The 14,786-nt window shown below is 45.9% G+C and overlaps 1 long non-coding RNA gene across 1 annotated transcript; it reads left to right on the top strand.

The window, feature by feature from the left end:
• The first annotated feature begins 681 nt into the window (after nt 1-681).
• On the top strand, nt 682-2,656 carry LOC123074327 (uncharacterized). Its single transcript, XR_006435927.1, has 3 exons — nt 682-1,462; nt 1,550-1,666; nt 2,490-2,656. It is a non-coding gene; the product is annotated as an uncharacterized lncRNA (long non-coding RNA).
• Nucleotides 2,657-14,786: the final 12,130 nt, after the last annotated feature.

Raw genomic sequence — 14,786 nt, 5'->3', positions numbered from 1 at the left:
GCAACTATTACTCCTCTCGGTTCGTTTGTTTGCTGCTGCAATTATTATTCTAGGTTAGTTTGCTTGCTGCTATTACTTCATATTTATTGAAGTTCAAGAATGAACAAATAATCTAAAGAATGAACTAACAATCAAGAGGTGGTTGTTCAGACAAATCAATTTACTTGAAATCACACCCCATATGCTGATGAAATGAACCAATTTCTTATCATCAGCGAGCGTTGTCCAACGACATGGTTCCTTGATCTGGCAGATTCATAGGAACTAGTGTTTTCTCCCATTGCAACGCACGGGCATTTGTGCTAGTGCATTCTCGGCCGTTTAAATCTCCCCACCTGAGGAGGTGAATAATAATAATAATAATAATAAATAATAATAATATAATAATAATAATATTATTATAATAATAAAGCACGGATTGACTTTGTCGGGTTCACCGTCACAATACGCTTCTTCCCGTGATTTTACGCTTTCAATTTGAATTTAAAACATATACACGAGGTGATACTAATTCGGAGAATCACGTCGTGTGCATAATTGTTCGCTAGACTGGGCCGCCTGTTAGCGCGCTCCAAGTGCCTATTACTTCGGGCCCACCGAAGAGGAGCTGCCGGGTCCAGACCCGCTTTGCTGATCTCCTTCTTTTTTTAATCCAATCATCCCTCTGATTCAGAAACATCCTTCGTGGTTCAATCCTACCTGCGCCCGTCTCCTTCTCCGACACAAACTCTCTTCGAGCTCGCACGCGCCCATGGGTGTCCGGCACAGGTCGGTGCTTGCCTAGCCTCTCTCCCATAAATACTCCACGGTTGACGCGATGGGAAAGATGAAGGCGGAGCAACAAGATGATCAGCCGTAAGCCGAGACCGTTCCCACAGGCAATTCATCCGGCTACGTATCTCGCCGAGGCCAATGGCAGCAACAGCCGAGGCCCAAGTCATTGGGATTCCCTTTTTCTCTGCGGCTGCATACCCGGTATCTCCGTACTGTTGCTCTGTTGCCGGTCGGCAGAAGGAGGTGGCCGGCGTCGCCCCCATCTTCAAATCCCCTGGTCACTCGATCTCATCCGCCGGCGCTGGGTGCCCGCACCAGATTTGTGCTCCCTATATCGAGCGACCGACGGCTGCTGCTCCCAGCCCCGGATCTGCTCCTCCTCGCCACTTGCAAACCGTGGCTCCGATGATCCACGACAGGGGATGATGACCCACGGCGACAGAGGATGACGACGTATGGTTGCTGCTTCCAATCACCACCACGGACCCGCCACTCCAACGACCATGGCGGGGACGACCACCCATGGATGTAACTCCCCACCACCGGTCTTCTTCATGGGTGCAGCAAGCTGCTCCTCCATCCTGTCCGTCCCAGCCAACGCCAGAGGCCTCCTCCGCTGCCTCCTCCGACCCATGCTGTAGCAACCTTCATACGAGGCCGCTATGGTGCCGCCTCGGCTGCCCAGGAGGTAAGGCCCAAGTCCAAGGTGTTGGTAAGTACACAAACATTCGATTAATGTCTATATCGTGCACTGATTAGGGACCTGAAAAAGCAGGGTAGTTTGAGCTAGCACACAAAAGCCCATTGAAGAGATTGATCCAAGTGCTTCTGAACTGTTAGGCCCTCAAAGTTTCAAGCAGAAGCCCAAAAGAAGAAGGATCAAGAACATCTGGTAAAAATCCCTTGAGTTAGTACAAACACGTATGATTTCTTCACATGCACAATGCGCTGGTACATAGTTTCAGATTTCCAATGGATACTGGTGGTGTTGTTTTTTTTGTTGGTGGATACTGGTATTGTTGCTTGACATCTTTCGAGGGTCTACTTTATGATGGTTATGAAGATTCATCAATGATCTCAGTGCTACCGGTCTAATGAAATAACATGACTGCAGTCCATCGTTGATTTGCCTTTGAAGAGGTGCAGAACCTGATTCAGCAGCAACTACAGAAAAATTCCAAATATTCGTGATGCACTACTAGACCACCATGTGAATATGCCTCTTATTGGAAAGAGTGACGTCTTTTCTCTGAACTTATGGGTGTTAAATTTCAGCATTTTCCATTGTTCTTCAGTGCACTAAAGAATAGTGAAATCCTGGCTTTTGGTTCAGTTTGTAGCCTATATGTGCAAGTTAGTGGAAATGCGCATTGTTCCTCACTGTTTCAGTCTGTCTGTAACAAGCAACTTTTTTTATGACAGCATTTTTTGATAAATATACCTGTATTTGGTAGTGTAACATACACTTCAAAATAGTAGCATGGTCTTTGTATGGTTATTTCAATCAGCAACATTGCATTACGGTCTTTGTTGGCTGTGCACATAGTGATGCTTACAACTGCTTTGAATTATTTGGATAGCGTCAGTTGATGGACATGCATTGCTGAATTTTCGCAAATACTGAACTAGAGTTTTGTCTCATCGGATTAGTTATTTCATTATTGGTCTCCCAGTTGTCTCTGAAATGATCATTTTTCGTCTCTGCATTTTGCTAGATACTACTATTGAAGATAATGCAGTATGTGTGGAGGAATGTGCCAATTACAGGTGCAGGAATGTGGTGGATCAACTCTTCTTCACCTTGGGATTGATCATATTCAGATGTATTATGAATTTATGATGAGATGGACAGCATTGTAGTGACATGGATGAAGCTGTTGGAAATATGCCCTAGAGGCAATAATAAATGGTTATTATTGTATTTCTGTGTTCATGATAATAGTCTATTATTCATGCTATAAGTGTATTGTCCGGAAATCGTAATACATGTGTGAATACATAGACCACAACCTGTCCCTAGTAAGCCTCTAGTTGACTAGCTCGTTGATCAACAGATAGTCATGGTTTCCTGACTATGGACATAGGATGTCATTGATAACGGGATCACATCATTGGGAGAATGATGTGATGGACAAGACCCAACTTAAGCATAGCATAAAAGATCGTGTAGTTTTGTTTGCTAGAGCTTTTCCAATGTCAAGTATCTTTTCCTTAGACCATGAGATCGTGCAACTCCCGGATACCGTAGGAGTGCTTTGGGTGTGCCAAACGTCACAACGTAACTGGGTGACTATAAAGGTGCATTACGGGTATCTCCGAAAGTGTCTGTTGGGTTGGCACGGATCGAGACTGGGATTTGTCACTCCGTGTGACGGAGAGGTATCTCTGGGCCCACTCGGTAATGCATCATCATAATGAGCTCAATGTGACTAAGGCGTTAGTCACGGGATCATGCATTGCGGTACGAGTAAAGAGACTTGCCGGTAACGAGATTGAACAAGGTATTGGGATACCGACGATCGAATCTCGGGCAAGTAACATACCGATTGACAAAGGGAATTGCATACGGATTGATTGAATCCTCGACACCGTGGTTCACCCGATGATATCATCGTGGAACATGTGGGAGCCAACATGGGTATCCAGATCCCGCTGTTGGTTATTGACCGGAGAGGCGTCTCGGTCATGTCTGCATGTCTCCCGAACCCGTAGGGTCTACACACTTAAGGTCCGGTGACGCTAGGGTTGTAGAGATATATGTATGCGGAAACCCGAAAGTTGTTCGGAGTCCCGGATGAGATCCCGGACGTCACGAGAGGTTCCGGAATGGTCCGGAGGTGAAGAATTATATATAGGAAGTCCTGTTTCGGCCACCGGGAAAGTTTCGGGGGTTATCGGTATTGTACCGGGACCACCGGAAGGGTCCCGGGGGTCCACCGGGTGGGGCCACCTGTCCCGGAGGGCCCCGTGGGCTGAAAGTGGAGGGGAACCAGCCCCTAGTGGGCTGGGGCGCCTCCTTGGGCCTCCCCCCCATGCGCCTAGGGTTGGGAACCCTAGGGGGGGGAGTTCCCCCTTGCCTTGGGGGGCAAGGCAACCCCTTTCCCCCTTGGCCGCCGCCCCCCCCCTTGGAGATCCCATCTCCTAGGGCTGCGCACCCCCCCAGGGGGCCTATATAAAGGGGGGGGAGGGAGGGCAGCATACTACAGCCTTTGGCGCCTCCCTCCTCCCCTGCAACACCTCTCTCTCTCTCGCAGAAGCTCGGCGAAGCCCTGCCGGAGACCCGCTACATCCACCACCACGCCGTCGTGCTGTTGGATCTCCATCAACCTCTCCTCCCCCCTTGCTGGATCAAGAAGGAGGAGACGTCGCTGCACCGTACGTGTGTTGAACGCGGAGGTGCTGTACGTTCGGCACTCGGTCATCGGTGATTTGGATCACGGCGAGTACGACTCCGTCATCCACGTTCATTGGAACGCTTCCGCTCGCGATCTACAACGGTATGTAGATGCACTCCCTTCCCCTCGTTGCTAGTAGACTCCATAGATGCATCTTGGTGAGCGTAGGAAAATTTTAAAATTATGCTACGATTACCAACAGTGGCATCATGAGCCAGGCCTATGCGTAGTTACTATGCACGAGTAGAACACAAAGAAGTTGTGGGCGTTGAGTTTGCCAATTCTTCTTGCCGCTACTAGTCGTTTCTTGTTTCGGCGGCATTGTAGGATGAAGCGGCCCGGACCGACCTTACACGTACGCTTACGTGAGACAGGTTCCACCGACTGACATGCACTAGTTGCATAAGGTGGCTAGCGGGTGTCTGTCTCTCCTACTTTAGTCGGAACGGATTCGATGAAAAGGGTCCTTATGAAGGGTAAATAGAAATTGGCAAATCACGTTGTGGTCATACGTAGGTAAGAAACGTTCTTGCTAGAAACCTACAAACCACGTAAAAACTTGCAACAACAATTAGAGGACGTCTAACTTGTTTTTGCAGCAAGTGCTATGTGATGTGATATGGCCAGAAGATGTGATGAATGATATATGTGATGTATGAGATTGATCATATTCTTGTAATAGGAATCACGACTTGCATGTCGATGAGTATGACAACCGGCAGGAGCCATAGGAGTTGTCTTTATTATTTTGCATGACCTGCGTGTCATTGAATAACGCCATGTAATTTACTTTACTTTGTTGCTAAACGCGTTAGCCATACAAGTAGAAGTAATCGTTGGCGTGACGACTTCATGAAGACACAATGATGGAGATCATGATGATGGAGATCATGGTGTCATGCCGGTGACGAAGATGATCATGGTGCCCCGAAGATGGAGATCAAAGGAGCATGATGATATTGGCCATATCATGTCACTATTTGATTGCATGTGATGTTTATCATGTTTTTGCATCTTATTTGCTTAGAACGACGGTAGCAAGTAGGATGATCCCTTATAATAATTTCAAGAAAGTGTTCACCCTAACTGTGCACCGTTGCGAAGGTTCGTCGTTTCGAAGCACCACGTGATGATCGGGTGTGATAGATTCTTACGTTCGAATACAACGGGTGTTGACGAGCCTAGCATGTACAGACATGGCCTCGGAACACACGCAATACACTTAGGTTGACTTGACGAGCCTAGCATGTACAGACATGGCCTCGGAACACGGAGGACCGAAAGGTCGAGCATGAGTCGTATAGAAGATACGATCAACATGGAGATGTTCACCGATCTTGACTAGTCCGTCTCACGTGATGATCGGACACGGCCTAGTTGAGCTCGGATCATGTTTCACTTAGATGACTAGAGGGATGTCTATCTGAGTGGGAGTTCATTAAATAATTTGATTATATGAACTTAATTATCATGAACTTAGTCTAAAATCTTTACACTATGTATTGTAGATCAAATGGCCCACGTTGTCCTCAATTTCAACGCGTTCCTAGAGAAAACCAAGCTGAAAGATGATGGCAGCAACTATACGGACTGGGTCCGGAACCTGAGGCTCATCCTCATAGTTGCCAAGAAAGATTATGTCTTAGAAGCACCGCTAGGTGAAGCACCAATCCCTGAGAACCAAGACGTTATGAACGCTTGGCAGCAGCGTGCTGATGATTACTCCCTCGTTCAGTGCGGCATGCTTTACAGCTTAGAACCGGGTCTCCAAAAGCGTTTTGAGAAACATGGAGCATATGAGATGTTCGAGGAGCTGAAACTGGTTTTTCAAGCTCATGCCCGGGTCGAGAGATATGAAGTCTCCGACAAGTTCTTCAGCTGTAAAATGGAGGAGAACAGTTCTGTTAGTGAGCACATACTCAGAATGTCTGGGTTGCACAACCGCTTGTCTCAGCTGGGAGTTAATCTCCCGGATGACGCGGTCATTGACAGAATCCTCCAGTCGCTTCCACCAAGCTACAAGAGCTTTGTGATGAACTACAATATGCAGGGGATGGAAAAGACCATTCCCGAGGTATATTCAATGCTGAAATCAGCGGAAGGGGAGATCAGAAAAGAACATCAAGTGTTGATGGTGAATAAAACCACTAAGTTCAAAAAGGGCAAGGGTAAGAAGAACTTCAAGAAGGACGGCAAGGGAGTTGCCGCGCCCGGTAAGCCAGTTACCGGGAAGAAGTCAAAGAATGGACCCAAGCCCGAGACTGAGTGCTTTTATTGCAAGGGAAGTGGTCACTGGAAGCGGAACTGCCCCAAATATTTAGCGGACAAGAAGAAGGCCGGCAACACCCAAGGTATATGTGATATACAAGTAATTGATGTGTACCTTACCAGTACTCGTAGTAGCTCCTGGGTATTTGATACCGGTGCGGTTGCTCATATTTGTAACTCAAATCAGGAACTACGGAATAAACGGAGACTGGCAAAAGACGAGGTGACGATGCGCGTCGGGAATGGTTCCAAGGTCGATGTGATCGCCGTCGGCACGCTACCTCTGCATCTACCCACGGGATTAGTTATAAACCTCAATAATTGTTATTTAGTGCCAGCTTTGAGCATGAACATTGTATCTGGATCTCGTTTAATTCGAGATGGCTACTCATTTAAATCTGAGAATAATGGTTGTTCTATTTATTTGAGAGATATGTTTTATGGTCATGCCCCGCTGGTCAATGGTTTATTTTTGATGAATCTCGAACGTGATGTTACACATGTTCATAGTGTGAATACCAAAAGATGTAAAGTTGATAACGATAGTCCCACATACTTGTGGCACTGCCGCCTTGGTCACATTGGTGTCAAGCGCATGAAGAAGCTCCATGCAGATGGACTTTTGGAGTCTCTTGATTACGAATCATTTGACACGTGCGAACCATGCCTCATGGGTAAGATGACCAAGACTCCGTTCTCCGGAACAATGGAGCGAGCAACCAACTTATTGGAAATCATACATACCGATGTGTGCGGTCCAATGAGTGTTGAGGCTCGCGGAGGATATCGTTATGTTCTCACTCTCACTGATGATTTAAGTAGATATGGGTATGTCTACCTAATGAAACACAAGTCTGAAACCTTTGAAAAGTTCAAGGAATTTCAGAGTGAAGTCGAGAATCAACGTGACAGGAAAATAAAATTCTTACGATCAGATCGTGGTGGAGAATATTTAAGTCACGAATTTGGTACACACTTAAGGAAATGTGGAATAGTTTCACAACTCACGCCGCCTGGAACACCTCAGAGAAATGGTGTGTCCGAACGTCGTAATCGCACTCTATTGGATATGGTGCGATCTATGATGTCTCTTACCGATTTACCGCTCTCATTTTGGGGTTATGCTTTAGAGACTGCCGCATTCACTTTAAATAGGGCACCGTCTAAATCCGTTGAGACGACACCGTATGAATTATGGTTTGGGAAGAAACCTAAGCTGTCGTTTCTAAAAGTTTGGGGATGCGATGCTTATGTCAAGAAACTTCAACCTGAAAAGCTCGAACCCAAATCGGAAAAATGCGTCTTCATAGGATACCCTAAGGAAACTATTGGGTATACCTTCTACCTCAGATCCGAAGGCAAGATCTTCGTTGCCAAGAACGGGTCCTTTCTAGAGAAGGAGTTTCTCTCGAAAGAATTGAGTGGGAGGAAAGTGGAACTTGATGAGGTGATAGTCACCCCTTCCGAACCGGAAAGTAGCGCAGCGCGGGAAAATGTTCCTGTGGTGCCTACACCGACTGGGGAGGAAGTTAATGATGATGATCATGAAGCTTCAGATCAAGTTACTGAACTTCGTAGGTCCACAAGGACACGTTCCGCACCAGAGTGGTACGGCAACCCTGTCCTGGAAATCATGTTGTTAGACAACGGTGAACCTTCGAACTATGAAGAAGCGATGGCGGGCCCGGATTCCGACAAATGGCTAGAAGCCATGAAATCCGAGATAGAATCCATGTATGAAAACAAAGTATGGACTTTGACTGACTTGCCCGATGAGCGGCGAGCCATAGAAAACAAATGGATCTTTAAGAAGAAGACGGACGCGGATGGTAATGTGACCATCTACAAAGCTCGACTTGTCGCTAAGGGTTATCGACAAGTTCAAGGGGTTGACTACGATGAGACTTTCTCACCCGTAGCGAAGCTGAAGTCCGTCCGAATCATGTTAGCAATTGCCGCATACTATGATTATGAGATATGGCAGATGGACGTCAAAACGGCATTCCTTAACGGCTTCCTTAAGGAAGAGTTGTATATGATGCAGCCGGAAGGTTTTGTCGATCCTAAGAATGCTAACAAAGTATGCAAGCTCCAGCGCTCAATCTATGGGCTGGTGCAAGCATCTCGGAGTTGGAACATTCGCTTTGATGAGATGATCAAAGCGTTTGGGTTTACACAGACTTATGGAGAAGCCTGTGTTTACAAGAAAGTGAGTGGGAGCTCTGTAGCATTTCTCATATTATATGTGGATGACATATTATTGATGGGAAATGATATAGAATTCTTGGAAAGTATAAAGGCCTATTTGAATAAGTGTTTTTCAATGAAGGACCTTGGAGAAGCTGCTTATATATTAGGCATCAAGATCTATAGAGATAGATCAAGACGCCTCATTGGTCTTTCACAGAGTACATACCTTGACAAGATATTGAAGAAGTTCAGTATGGATCAGTCCAAGAAGGGGTTCTTGCCTGTATTGCAAGGTGTGCAATTGAGCACGGCTCAATGCCCGACCACGGCAGAAGATATAGAAGAGATGAGTGTCATCCCCTATGCCTCGGCCATAGGGTCTATTATGTATGCCATGCTGTGTACCAGACCTGATGTAAACCTTGCCGTAAGTTTGGTAGGAAGGTACCAAAGTAATCCCGGCAAGGAACACTGGACAGCGGTCAAGAATATCCTGAAGTACCTGAAGAGGACTAAGGATATGTTTCTCGTTTATGGAGGTGACGAAGAGCTCGTCGTAAAGGGTTACGTCGACGCTAGCTTCGACACAGATCCGGATGACTCGAAGTCACAGACCGGATACGTGTATATTTTGAATAGAGGAGCAGTAAGCTGGTGCAGTTGCAAGCAAAGCGTCGTGGCGGGATCTACATGTGAAGCGGAATACATGGCAGCCTCGGAGGCAGCACAGGAAGCAGTCTGGATGAAGGAGTTCATTACCGACCTAGGGGTGATTCCCAATGCGTCGGGCCCGATGACTCTCTTCTGTGACAACACTGGAGCTATTGCCCTTGCGAAGGAGCCCAGGTTTCACAGGAAGACCAGGCATATCAAGCGTCGCTTCAACTCCATTCGTGAAAGTGTTCAAAATGGAGACATAGATATTTGTAAAGTACACACGGACCTGAATGTAGCAGATCCGTTGACTAAACCTCTCCCTAGGGCAAAACATGATCAACACCAGGACGCAATGGGTGTTCGATTCATCACAATGTAACTAGATTATTGACTCTAGTGCAAGTGGGAGACTGTTGGAAATATGCCCTAGAGGCAATAATAAATGGTTATTATTATATTTCTGTGTTCATGATAATAGTCTATTATTCATGCTATAATTGTATTGTCCGGAAATCGTAATACATGTGTGAATACATAGACCACAACCTGTCCCTAGTAAGCCTCTAGTTGACTAGCTCGTTGATCAACAGATAGTCATGGTTTCCTGACTATGGACATAGGATGTCATTGATAACGGGATCACATCATTAGGAGAATGATGTGATGGACAAGACCCAACTTAAGCATAGCATAAAAGATCGTGTAGTTTCGTTTGCTAGAGCTTTTCCAATGTCAAGTATCTTTTCCTTAGACCATGAGATCGTGCAACTCCCGGATACCGTAGGAGTGCTTTGGGTGTGCCAAACGTCACAACGTAACTGGGTGACTATAAAGGTGCATTACGGGTATCTCCGAAAGTGTCTGTTGGGTTGGCACGGATCGAGACTGGGATTTGTCACTCCGTGTGACGGAGAGGTATCTCTGGGCCCACTCGGTAATGCATCATCATAATGAGCTCAATGTGACTAAGGCGTTAGTCACGGGATCATGCATTGCGGTACGAGTAAAGAGACTTGCCGGTAACGAGATTGAACAAGGTATTGGGATACCGACGATCGAATCTCGGGCAAGTAACATACCGATTGACAAAGGGAATTGCATACGGATTGATTGAATCCTCGACACCGTGGTTCACCCGATGATATCATCGTGGAACATGTGGGAGCCAACATGGGTATCCAGATCCCGCTGTTGGTTATTGACCGGAGAGGCGTCTCGGTCATGTCTGCATGTCTCCCGAACCCGTAGGGTCTACACACTTAAGGTCCGGTGACGCTAGGGTTGTAGAGATATATGTATGCGGAAACCCGAAAGTTGTTCGGAGTCCCGGATGAGATCCCGGACGTCACGAGAGGTTCCGGAATGGTCCGGAGGTGAAGAATTATATATAGGAAGTCCAGTTTCGGCCACCGGGAAAGTTTCGGGGGTTATCGGTATTGTACCGGGACCACCGGAAGGGTCCCGGGGGTCCACCGGGTGGGGCCACCTGTCCCGGAGGGCCCCGTGGGCTGAAAGTGGAGGGGAACCAGCCCCTAGTGGGCTGGGGCGCCTCCTTGGGCCTCCCCCCCATGCGCCTAGGGTTGGGAACCCTAGGGGGGGAGTTCCCCCTTGCCTTGGGGGGCAAGGCAACCCCTTCCCCCCTTGGCCGCCGCCCCCCCCTTGGAGATCCCATCTCCTAGGGCTGCGCACCCCCCAGGGGGCCTATATAAAGGGGGGGAGGGAGGGCAGCATACTACAGCCTTTGGCGCCTCCCTCCTCCCCTGCAACACCTCTCTCTCTCTCGCAGAAGCTCGGCGAAGCCCTGCCGGAGACCCGCTACTTCCACCACCACGCCGTCGTGCTGTTGGATCTCCATCAACCTCTCCTCCCCCCTTGCTGGATCAAGAAGGAGGAGACGTTGCTGCACCGTACGTGTGTTGAACGCGGAGGTGCTGTACGTTCGGCACTCGGTCATCGGTGATTTGGATCACGGCGAGTACGACTCCGTCATCCACGTTCATTGGAACGCTTCCGCTCGCGATCTACAATGGTATGTAGATGCACTCCCTTCCCCTCGTTACTAGTAGACTCCATAGATGCATCTTGGTGAGCGTAGGAAAATTTTAAAATTATGTACGATTCCCAACAGAAGCACTGTATTGAAATAGAAGACGTGGACCTATGAGGTGGTTGTCCGATCGGCTAGGGCAAAAAACCAACACAAAGGCACACCCGGATCGACCTGCACGTCATCGCTATTGGTGTCGCAACTTTGAGATCGATTTTCAGACCTGTCTCCATGCTTTTGCCCCGGGTGTGAAATCAACTTTCTAAGATTGACCTGGCTATTGTTTTCGCTTTCCTGCTCAATACAAAAAAGGGATTGTTCAGGCTGATTTATGTTTGTGCAAGCAGCTCTCAAGGAACCTCCGCCAAAGATTTACAAGGTGAAGGACTTGAACTGTATCTCACGTCCACTAGCCCACGCCCAGGTCTCCGCCAGCAGCCCTCCGATTGCGCCACTGGTCCGCCTCTCTGAGTCTCTGTCGATCGGCTGTTCTTCTCGGACCTTACCAGCAAACTCCTGTACTTCTCCACCAGAAATAAAGTCCATATCTATGATGGATATACCAAAGATCATTTGTTCAACAAGATGAGTGTTGCAGTATTTATATGAACTGGAGTAATGCAGTAGTGTATCTGTATGGTTTGAAAATCCTTTCTTTTTCAGTTGTATATTAGAATGGAATTTGTACGGTTTGGTCTGCATTTTCACAACCAATATGTGGAGTTGAAGTAGTGTAAATTGTTTCACTTGCTTTTTGGCCAATATCCCTGTATATGTTTTGCTTTTTCACTATTTATTTGTACTGTTGCTTAATGTATTGTTTGGTCGTCTGCCTGTTCGGTCTGCATCAATGAATTGACGCCCTGAAGCTCTTTTTGATTTCTATAATCCGTAAGCACATATGAGCATCGAAAGAAAATAATATCCCATGATGAAACGTGAGCAAGCCTTGGTGTATATATGAACGAACTGATTTTTTTCCTGCATTACAGGTGAAGGAAAAAAATACAATCTCCATAAGCTCCGCGGCCTTGAGGCCGATCCCCGGGTTTATGCTCTTCTCTTTGTCTCATAGTTGGAATTTCTTATGTTTTGACTAAAAAACTAATGTAAGTGTGTTCTGTTGTCATGCATAGTTGGTGTTAGATGGAGGGATGCGAACGGGGAAGAGTACACGAAGATTCTGTACTATAATGGGATCAACTGCAGGGACAAGCAGCATCACATGACAATCTTAGTTGTGTATATGGAATTATAGATCAGTCGACTGGGATAGCCGCCAATGCTCAATCCCAACCCAACTTCAAAATCAAAATCTTGCTCACTTGGCTAATCGGCGATGTTGATAGTGGCAGGGAGGAGATGGATAAGGAGGACTAGGTATTGGTGTTGAGGTGTCAAATGGGAAAGAGGCACCGTCGAGCCTGGATCACAACAAGGACAATGATCTCGACCTGAGCAACAGGAAAAGACCACGAGCAAATCATGGCCATGCACACCAAGGTATTTTTTCTGGAGGAGGAGGATAACCCCCAGCCTCCCGTGGTCACTTAGTGCATGGATGTGATTTATGTGCTTGTGGGTTTTCCCATCGTGATAGATACTATATCTGATGTGTTTTCATTCTTCACAATATATTTTCATTCCAATCAACATATCTGATATGTTTTGATTAACCTTACACTCTTAAGCGTACATAAAAAAATTAGAAGCTTATCTTGTAAGGTTCCGTAGTTCCATCATGTTCAAACACTCATAAGTTTCTATTTATTAGGAAGATGTTGGCTTCACGTTGTTTTGCCTTTAGCTGCTGGTTTTTTGCTATGATAAACTGAAATAACTAATGCACATCTCCTAACATAAGTTTTGGATCATGAATTATAATTGAAATCCATAGAATGCTGATTAGATGCACCAAGAAGGTAAAGATTGTGTTGGCACATACTACGATCTGATGTAGTGATATTCTGTTGCTTTTTGGTCAATGTAAATTGTATTACGTTTTCATGGAAGCCTTTTCTTTCCCCTCTCTCATCATACTACTGCTCTTATCCTTGGTTCCCGTATAAACAAAGGAATATGATGGCTTACATAGTGATACTCTTCCTCAGCAACATCTAGATACATGATGTTCCATCAACAACTTCAGAATATGCTGGTGATGCTCAACCTGCAACTTTGCACCCATACTGCCTGTTTGTTTTATCTAGAAAATTGACAGATTTTTTATGTGTTTCATTATGAACTAATTATTAGAAAACATTTCTTTGTGAATTATGAGATTGATCTTTCAACATGGCATAGAAAATGCACTTTTCAATACTTCTAATAATGTTTTGCTCCTTGCAAAGTTGTTTGATTTTTTATTTAAAATTTCTATGAACAAGTTTATTTATTGTGTACCCGTTGCAACGCACGGGCATTTGTGCTAGTTATTAAAAAAACGACAGTAACAAAGTCTGAAGTGCAAAGTACTGCTCACAAAAGGAGCAAAGTAAAAACAAAAAAGAGTACAAGTCTCAAAGCCGCATCCGGCTGAACGAGGATCCACTAAGGACGTATCCTATGCAATTAATCTGGTGGTGGTGTGCCTTTTTCTTTTCTTTTGAGGGGATGGTGGTGGTGTGCCTGATTGCATGTTTATGTGATGGGTATTCTTCACGACGGGAACGGGCCAACGTTAACCATTGGGATATTGGCCATGCCCATATTTTCAAGGTTGATGGGTCCTCTAGGTCGGCTTCATAAGAAAATTGGGTCAGAGGAGCCGGTCATCACTGGCCCACCAGGACAAGCGGGCCGACCCAAAGTTAGTTGCCCAAGGTTGTAGCATGTCATTATAATGCACATGTCCGTTGTGTTTATATGAAATTTTCAAACTATTGGCCAACCTTATAATGCAAACGATTCATGGTAGAAGCCAAAATGGATTCCTTAAAAAAACTGAATATCTTAACTTGCTAAAATTCCCAATAGCTAAATACTGCTAGTTGAAATAATGCGGTTGGACTAATTCTCTTTATTATTGTGCAATCTTGTCACTCAGTATTGGACCATTGGGACGGCTCCATGTCCTCGAACAGAATAGAGGGCCAACAGGACCAGGTCTGAGCCAGAGCAGGCTGGCCCATTCCCATCCTGAAAAAATATCATCTCTTAAATCTCGACAACCAAAATGTACCCTCTTGTCCGTATCGAAAAAAATGTACCCTCTTACTGCTGGAACTCCTAACAAACAGAAGTTTGCTGAATACCAGATTTTTAACTGAATCGCAGTCTGTGTTGTTTTCTATTCTACAATCCTCATTTTTTCGTTCTAGGCCAAAATTAACTGTTGGAACTGGCATATATTGCACCTGAAGTACTTTAAACAGTCCCCTGTATACTCTGCCATTTGCTGCCTAAGAGCATCTATAGCCGGGCGCCTCAAACCCGCCTCATACATCCGGGCAGGC

Source organism: Triticum aestivum, chromosome 3D (genome assembly GCF_018294505.1).
Source record: "Triticum aestivum cultivar Chinese Spring chromosome 3D, IWGSC CS RefSeq v2.1, whole genome shotgun sequence".
Lineage (NCBI taxonomy): Eukaryota > Viridiplantae > Streptophyta > Magnoliopsida > Poales > Poaceae > Triticum > Triticum aestivum.
Note: the sequence above shows the minus strand (reverse complement) of the source record. Positions and strands in the feature narration are given on the sequence as shown.